The sequence below is a fragment of the Staurois parvus genome, unplaced genomic scaffold (assembly GCF_062004578.1).
Source record: "Staurois parvus isolate SC_StPar_1 unplaced genomic scaffold, SC_StPar_1.0 ptg000647l, whole genome shotgun sequence".
Taxonomy (NCBI): domain Eukaryota; kingdom Metazoa; phylum Chordata; class Amphibia; order Anura; family Ranidae; genus Staurois; species Staurois parvus.
In genome coordinates this window covers 727860-737202 of record NW_028318443.1, presented here as the reverse complement: position 1 = coordinate 737202, position 9343 = coordinate 727860, and the positions used below count along the sequence as shown (strand labels likewise).

At 48.6% G+C, this 9343-nt stretch overlaps 1 pseudogene; it reads left to right on the top strand.

Moving 5' to 3' along the window:
- Positions 1–8528: 8528 nt before the first annotated feature.
- Positions 8529–8644, top strand: LOC149448938 (U2 spliceosomal RNA; annotated as a pseudogene).
- Positions 8645–9343: the final 699 nt, after the last annotated feature.

Below are 9343 nucleotides of genomic sequence, written 5' to 3'. Positions count from 1 at the left end.
TGCCCATCAGTGCTGCCTATTAGTGGCCATCTGTGCAGCCTCATCAGTGTCCATCAGTGCCCATAGCTGAAACCCAATCAGTGCCCAATAATTCACATCAGTGCAGCCTCATCAGTGCCCATCAGTGCAGCTTATCAATGCCCTTCAGTGCCACCTCAGTGTCCATCAGTGCCCACAGGTGCAGCCCCATCAGTGCCCATTAAGTCACATCAGTGCAGCCTCATCAGTGCCCATCAGTGCATCTTATCAGTGCCACCTCAGTGCCCATAGGTACAGCCCTATCAGTGCCCATTAATACACATCAGTGCAGCCTCATCAGTGCCCATCAGTGTAGATGATCAGTACCCCTCAGTGCCTCCTCAGTGTCCATCAGTGCCCATAGGTACAGCCCTATCAGTGCCCATTAATTCACATCAGTTCAGCCTCATCATTGCCCATCGATGCAGCTTATCAGTGCCACCTCAGTGTTCATTGGTGCGCATAGATGCAGCCCCATCAGTGCCCATTAATTCACATCAGTGCAGCCTCATCAGTGCCACCTCAGTGCCCATAGGTGCAGCCCCATCAGTGCCCATTAATTCACATCAGTGCAGCCTCATCAGTGCCACCTCAGTGCCCATAGGTGCAGCCCCATCAGTGCCCATTAATTCACATCAGTGCAGCCTCATCGGCGCACATCAGCCAAGAAGAAAAATTACTTACTTGCAAAATTTTATAATAGAATCTAAGAAATATATATATTTTTTTTTTCAATTTTTGTTTTTTTTTGTTTTTTTAGCAAAAATTAAAAACCCCAGTGGTGATTAAATACCACCAAAAAAAGCTCTATCTAAAAAAATGATAGCATTTTTATTTGGATACAGTGTTGCATGACCGCGCAATTGTCACTCACTGCTCATGCACACAGGGCGTTTGTACAGCGGCTGTCTTTGGCTTTTGGCGTTTTTTTCCACAGCCAGTAAACCCCCCAGCATGTTATCCTATGTGTCCATCCCCGGCATGTTATCCTATGTGTCCATCCCCGGCATGTTATCCTATGTGTCCATCCCCGGCATGTTATCCTATGTGTCCATCCCCGGCATGTTATCCTATGTGTCCATCCCCGGCATGTTATCCTATGTGTCCATCCCCGGCATGTTATCCTATGTGTCCATCCCCAGCGTGTTATCCTATGTGTCCATCCCCGGCATGTTATCCTATGTGTCCATCCCCGGCATGTTATCCTATGTGTCCATCCCCGGCATGTTATCCTATGTGTCCATCCCCGGCATGTTATCCTATGTGTCCATCCCCAGCATGTTATCCTATGTGTCCATCCCCGGCATGTTATCCTATGTGTCCATCCCCGGCATGTTATCCTATGTGTCCATCCCCGGCATGTTATCCTATGTGTCCATCCCCGGCGTGTTATCCTATGTGTCCATCCCCGGCGTGTTATCCTATGTGTCCATCCCCGGCATGTTATCCTGTGTGTCCATCCCCGGCATGTTATCCTGTGTGTCGATCCCAGCATGTTATCCTATGTGTCCATCCCCGGCATGTTATCCTATGTGTCCATCCCAGGCATGTTATCCTATGTGTCCATCCCCGGCATGTTATCCTACGTGTCCATCCCCGGCATGTTCTCCTACGTGTCCATCCCCGGCATGTTCTCCTATGTGTCCATCCCCGGCATGTTCTCCTGTGTGTCCATCCCCGGCATGTTATCCTGTGTGTCCATCCCCGGCATGTTATCCTGTGTGTCCATCCCCGGCATGTTATCCTGTGTGTCCATCCCCGGCATGTTATCCTATGTGTCCATCCCCGGCGTGTTATCCTATGTGTCCATCCCCGGCATGTTATCCTGTGTGTCCATCCCCGGCGTGTTATCCTGTGTGTCCATCCCCGGCGTGTTATCCTGTGTGTCCATCCCCGGCATGTTATCCTACGTGTCCATCCCCGGCATGTTATCCTACGTGTCCATCCCCGGCATGTTATCCCATGTGTCCATCCCCGGAATGTTATCCTACGTGTCCATCCCCGGCATGTTATCCTATGTGTCCATCCCCGGCATGTTCTCCTATGTGTCCATCCCCGGCATGTTCTCCTATGTGTCCATCCCCGGCAACGTTTTTTGGCTGGATAATAACCCCATAACTAGTGGGTTTCTAGAAGAGTTTTTTTGCTGTAAAAACACTCTAATGCTGAAAAACCAATAAAATGCTGCAAACCGGCATTTTTAGTTGTCTTTTCTTTTTTACTAGCAAAAACTTGTGTAAAAAATGCAAACGCAGAAAAATGCGGCTACACGAGAAAACGCTAAAAAAGAGCTGAAAAACTCGTGTTTTTAACACGACTTTGCATAGCTAACGCTATCAGTGTTATTAAAATGCCCCGTGAGCCTCAAAGTGCGACAACAGTGAAAGCTGAAAAGTAGCCGGGCAGGAAGGGGGTGAAATTGCCTGGTATTGAAGTGGTTAAAGCTCACTCTTTACGTTGTATATGCATCCTATTCACTTTGGCGTTTGTTGCATCTCAGCACTGCGGATCTCCTGCAGCCTCTTTTGCAGCCACTTCCCGTCTATACGCACTCCAGCAATGGCTAATGTGATATAAGCAGAAACAGAGCGACTCCTCGTGTAGTAACTCTATAATGCTCAAAAACAAAGAGGAAATCACTAAATCAAGTGTTGACACCACATGTGTATAGAAAAACATATTGTAGGCAACTGGCCATCCCTTACTCATTACTATGGAGGGGGAGTACCTGAGTACACCTTATAATAAAGTGTTTCTAAAATCAGGACCCTGCATTCACTATATCCGCTCTCCCCGGACCCTGCATTCACTATATCTGGTCTCCCCGGACCCTGCATTCACTATATCTGGTCTCCCCGGACCCTGCATTCACTATATCCGCTCTCCCCGGACCCTGCATTCACTATATCCGCTCTCCCCGGACCCCGCATTCACTATATCATCTCTCCCCGGACCCCGCATTCACTATATCCGCTCTCCCCGGACCCTGCATTCACTATATCCTCTCTCCCGGACCCCGCATTCACTATATCCGCTCTCCCCAGACCCCGCATTCACTATATCCGGTCTCCCCGGACCCTGCATTCACTATATCCGGTCTCCCCGGACCCCGCATTCACTATATCCGCTCTCCCCGGACCCCGCATTCACTATATCCTCTTTCCCCGGACCCCGCGTTCACTATATCCGGTCTCCCCGGACCCTGCATTCACTATATCCGGTCTCCCCGGACCCTGCAGTCACTATATCCGCTCTCCTCGGACCCTGCATTCACTATATCCGCTCTCCCCGGACCCCGCATTCACTATATCCGCTCTCCCCGGACCCCGCATTCACTATATCCTCTTTCCCCGGAACCCGCGTTCACTATATCCGGTCTCCCCGGACCCCGCATTCACTATATCCGGTCTCCCCGGACCCTGCATTCACTATATCCGATCTCCTCGGACCCTGCATTCACTATATCTGCTCTCCCCGGACCCTGCATTCTCTATATCCGGTGTCCCCGGACCCTGCATTCACTATATCCACTCTCCCCAGACCCTGCATTCACTATATCCGCTCTCCCCGGACCCTGCATTCACTATATCTGCTCTCCCCGGACCCTGCATTCTCTATATCCGGTGTCCCCGGACCCTGCATTCACTATATCCACTCTCCCCAGACCCTGCATTCACTATATCCGCTCTCCCCGGACCCTGCATTCACTATATCCGGTCTCCCCGGACCCTGCATTCACTATATCCGCTCTCCCCGGACCCTGCATTCACTATATCCGCTCTCCCCGGACCCTGCATTCGCTATATCTGGTCTCCCCGGACCCTGCATTCACTATATCCGCTCTCCCTGGACCCTGCATTCACTATATCTGTTCTCCCCAGAATGAAAAATCATTCGGAATCCGACCCATGTATGGCCTGCTTTAGTCCTAGTGGAGGCTTAGCAGCACATGTGGGCGTTACAACAGCTTTCTGTTTTTAATCCTCCCGATACAGATGCAGCTGCTGGGATCCCTCTTCCATTACAGTAATGCGCCCCCTAGCGGCCACTCCAGGTTGTTAAGTTTCGGTCACACTGGTGCGATTTGAAATCACACCTGAAGTTGCATCTGCTGAATGTGAATGTCAGTGTCCTAACCTGTGCGATTTGCTGCAGCACGATTTCTAAAATAGTTCTTGCATGACTTTTTCTGCAGTTTTGTCACGATTTCACATACATAAATATAATGGAAATCGCGCTGCAAATTGGAAGAAATCGTTGAAAATATTCACACGTAGCAATAAAGTCAGAAATCGCACCTGAAAATGCACGCAAATCGAGTGACTTGTAGCCTCCCTGGGGGTATTCCCGAGTGTAGCTCGGGGTAAAGTTTCAGCACCACAAGCGGTAACCCCAAACTACACTCAGGAATACACTGCAGCGTTGCTCCGGGATCTCTTCTTCACTTACCTTGTCCTGCACTCCCGCGATGTCCCCCCTGCAGTGTCCCCTGTAATGTCCTCCAGCGGATGTCGGCATCTGTCTTCTGGGTTCCGTCTCCTGCGACGTCGGGACGTACGGGGGACGGAACTGGCGGGAAATTTGAAAATTTTGAAAAGTGACATTCACTAAATACACTAAAATCACATAGTATAACATTCCTGTATCAAACCATTTCACATACATTGTGTCCCGAGTGCTTTGTCCGGCACCCTGCCTGCATTTTTACTGTTCTTTCTGCCTGGAAACTGAGAAACGTCCATGGCGTCCAAAAAGCGTCCCTTTAGGTCAAAAGCGGTTTTAGACCGGCTAGAGAACAGCGATAGTAAATCAGAACCACTTGCAGAATTGAGTGATAATGATTCGTGGGGGAAATTCCTCATCAGACACTGAAAACGATTCTGCGACTGAGCTCAGTGATGTGCGAACTTGGCGCTATATTTCACATTTCAGTGTTTTTGGTTTGATTATATTATTGAATTACATTTATTAAGTGTTCTTGCAGAACCCTCATTGTTATCTCACAAATATATTCTTATTTTTATTCTTATTATAGCAAAATTTACCCCCCTAACTCCTCCCAGTTTTTACACTACATAGACAGTAATATACCGAAACGTGCGGATTGTTCCCGATCGGATTGCTATTACTTTGTGGAACGTTTCGCGGAACGTTTCACGAAATATCTCGGTTTTTGTGGTGAAATTTTCCCATAGGAATGAATGGAGCAACTAGAGTGGGAGCTGACAAAGCTAGAGTGGGAGCTGAAAAATCAGGACATGATTTGTAAACTGCCATCACTCCCTCATTTTCAAGCCCACCTACACATATCTTATATCAAAACATTCAGCTATCCCTGCTGCCACTAAAAATGTCCACAGCTAAGCCATAGTCCTGACAGTTTTCACAATATGACCATTTGTTTGCAACTTGCGTCGCCCATTTTCATTCATTGAATCTCCACTCTAGACACCTGAAATTTGAAGTGACATTTCTAAACTGTGACTGTGCCTTCATGTTTAGAATTTCAGAGACATACTATGCAACAAAATGTAGGTCTGGGTCTTGTGAGTCTCACAATATAAAGCTCTTTGCTGTAGCATTTATACTTTTAAAACTACAACCGTTTGAAGATGGCAACCGCCAGTGAACTGAGCAAGTTGGAGCAGTTTGTTTATAAAAGCTCCTCTCAGCTTGCTGTGAGTGAGTTGCCATAGCAACCGAAGGTGAGTCAGCAGGCAGCAGCAGAGTGACCAAAGCTAGACTGTGAGCTGCAAAATAAAAGTTCAAATGCATTTCTCACTCTATCAAGCTTGCCATGTGCACTGCTTACATTTCATCAATCAATTGGTTAGTGTAATGTTCACTATCTTTACTCACTCCAAACACTCCACACAGTTACTCCGCCCACTCCATAAAGTTACTCTGCCCAGTCCAACCTTTTCACAGTTACTCCAGCCACTCCAACCACACAACGGTTACTCCAGCCACTCCAACCACACAACAGTTACTCCACCCACTCCAACCACACAACAGTTACTCCAGCCACTCCAACCACACAACAGTTACTCCAGCCACTCCAACCACACAACAGTTACTCCAGCCGCTCCAACCACGCAACGGTTACTCCAGCCACTCCAACCACACAATAGTTACTCCAGCCACTCCAACCACACAACAGTTACTCCAGCCACTCCAACCACACAACAGTTACTCCAGCCGCTCCAACCACACAACAGTTACTCCAGCCACTCCAACCACACAATAGTTACTCCAGCCACTCCAACCACACAACAGTTACTCCAGCCACTCCAACCACACAACAGTTACTCCAGCCACTCCAACCACACAATAGTTACTCCAGCCACTCCAACCACACAACAGTTACTCCAGCCACTCCAACCACACAACAGTTACTCCAGCCACTCCAACCACACAATAGTTACTCCAGCCACTCCAACCACACAACAGTTACTCCAGCCACTCCAACCACACAATAGTTACTCCAGCCACTCCAACCACACAACAGTTACTCCACCCACTCCAACCACACAACAGTTACTCCACCCACTCCAACCACACAACAGTTACTCCGCCCACTCCAACCACACAACAGTTACTCCAGCCACTCCAACCACACAACAGTTACTCCACCCACTCCAACCACACAATAGTTACTCCACCCACTCCAACCACACAACAGTTACTCCACCCACTCCAACCCCACAATAGTTACTCCAGCCACTCCAACCACACAACAGTTACTCCGCCCACTCCACCCAGTTACTCCGCCCACTCCAGTTGTAGACTACTGGTGGAGGCAAGAACACTTCACACAATTTCCCCAGAAATTGTAGCTTTTCTAGTTTAGTATTGTCCTCCAAATTTAATATGGTTTCTGTGGCTTCATTCCACATCTGTCAGAATTTTGCCCAGTAAATACAAATTAAGTCCTCATGCACACTGGACGTTTTCAGAACGCTGGTAACGTGAATGGTGTAAAGTCACATTTAAAATGTGTGTGTTTCAGTTTTTTTAAGCATTTTTGCATTAGTATTTAGCGGAGTTTTGCCACATTTGCATTTGTTTTAACAAAAAAATTTTTTTTTTTGGTCCAAAAACGCCAGTTTGCGGCAGTTTACCGCGTTTTGCAGCGTTTTGCCAAATTTTTCGGCATTTAGAGCATTTTTACAGCTAAAAATCTTCTCTAGAAACCCACTAGTCCTGGGTTTTTTTTCCAGCCAAAACAAAACGTTGATTACAGTCTATGTGTGTATGTTAACATAGGAGAACATGCTAGGGATGGACACATAGGATAACATGCCGGGGATGGACACATAGAATAACATGCCGGGGATGGACACATAGGATAACATGCCGGGGATGGACACATAGGATAACACGCCGGGGATGGACACATAGGATAACACGCCGGGGATGGACACATAGGATAACACGCCGGGGATGGACACACATAGGATAACACGCCGGAGATGGACACACAGGATAACACGCCGGGGATGGACACGTAGGATAACACGCCGGGGATGGACACACAGGATAACACGCCGGGGATGGACACACATAGGATAACACGCCGGGGATTGACACGTAGGATAACACGCCGGGGATGGACACACATAGGATAACACGCCGGGGATTGACACGTAGGATAACACGCCGGGGATGGACACATAGGATAACATGCCAGGGATGGACACATAGGATAACATGCCGGGGATGGACACATAGGATAACATGCTGGGGATGGACACATAGGATAACATGCCGGGGATGGACACATAGGATAACATGCCGGGGGTGGACACATAGGATAACATGCCGGGGATGGACACACAGGATAACATGCCGGGGATGGACACGTAGGATAACATGCCGGGGATGGACACATAGGATAACATGCCGGGGATGGACACACAGGATAACATGCCGGGGATGGACACGTAGGATAACATGCCGGGGATGGACACATAGGATAACATGCCGGGGATGGACACACAGGATAACATGCCGGGGATGGACACATAGGATAACATGCTGGGGGGGTTTACTGGCTGTAGAAAAAAATGTCAAATGCCAATAACAGCCGCTGTAAGAACATCCCGTGTGTAGGAGGACTAAAGCTGAACTCCAAGTACCAAAAACTCATATAAATCTATTCCTAGCCATACAAGATGTAAATCTACTCTGAGGCACCCAATGCCTTTGCACACCAAGATTCAAATAACAATTGCATGGCTCCTGTGGACAATGGGGCTATTTACTAAAACTGGAGAGTGCAAAATCTGGTGCAGCTCTGCATAGTAACCAATCAGCTTCCAGGTTTTAGGGCTCATGTACACTGCAGCTGATAAACGCACGTTTAGGAACTGTTCTGCATTTTTTTCAGCAGCCCCTGAACTCTCCCTAATGTTCTCCTATGTGTCCGTGTACACTGTGTTGTTTACAGGCAGGTGAGTTTACAGTTGTTTTTTTGGAATGCACCAAACTTGCGTTCAGGAGTAGATTTTATCGCTTCTCGGCCTTTTGGCTAAGATCAAGTGTAGTATCTGTTCTTATCAGTGTCCAGTGGGGGTGCTCCCGGCCATTCTAGCTTTGCGGGGATGGCTGTTGTATAGTACCCTCACTGGTATGATGGGGGTCCGGAAGGCTAGTACCGGAGGGACAGAAACCGGGGAGCGCCACGAGTTAAGCTGGGGCCCTGGGAGTAATTCCTCCGAGAAAACTGGAAAGACCCAGTACCTCCTGATTTGGACGGATCTACCTTGGTCTGGCCAGGGGCTGAGGAGGCAGAAAGTCCGCAAACACGGAGCCCCCTGAGTAGTCGCCTCAGGGGTGCTCTGAGTAGCACTTGGGTGTGGGACCCCACGTTGTGAATGAGCACATGGTCACCGCGTTTAAAACACTTTTTGCACTGCGCCTCTAGGACCGGGCCTTTTGGCCAAGTCCTGGGCAATTTTTTTGCTACAGGCCTCAGGGCCTGGTCAGTGCACAATTTGGGCACGACACTTTTTTATTATTTTTATAGATTATTTAATTATTTATTTATTTTTCTCACCCCACGTTTGTCACTTTTACTTATGTGTGTTTTTCTCACAGGATGGAGGGTGTGGGTCCTCGGGCCTGCCCTGAAGTCTAGGGGGAGGATGTGTGGCCTTTTGGTTCCTTCCTCCCCTGTCCCTAGGGGGTTTTCTCTTCGGGAGAACCCCCTGGCCTAGTACTGGATGTCCGGCTTCGGCTGGGCATAAGGAATGGTGGTCCACCAGGGCCTTTTGGCCAGGAGGACCAGATGGGAACCTTGTCCCTGTCAGGAGCTTCGTGCCCC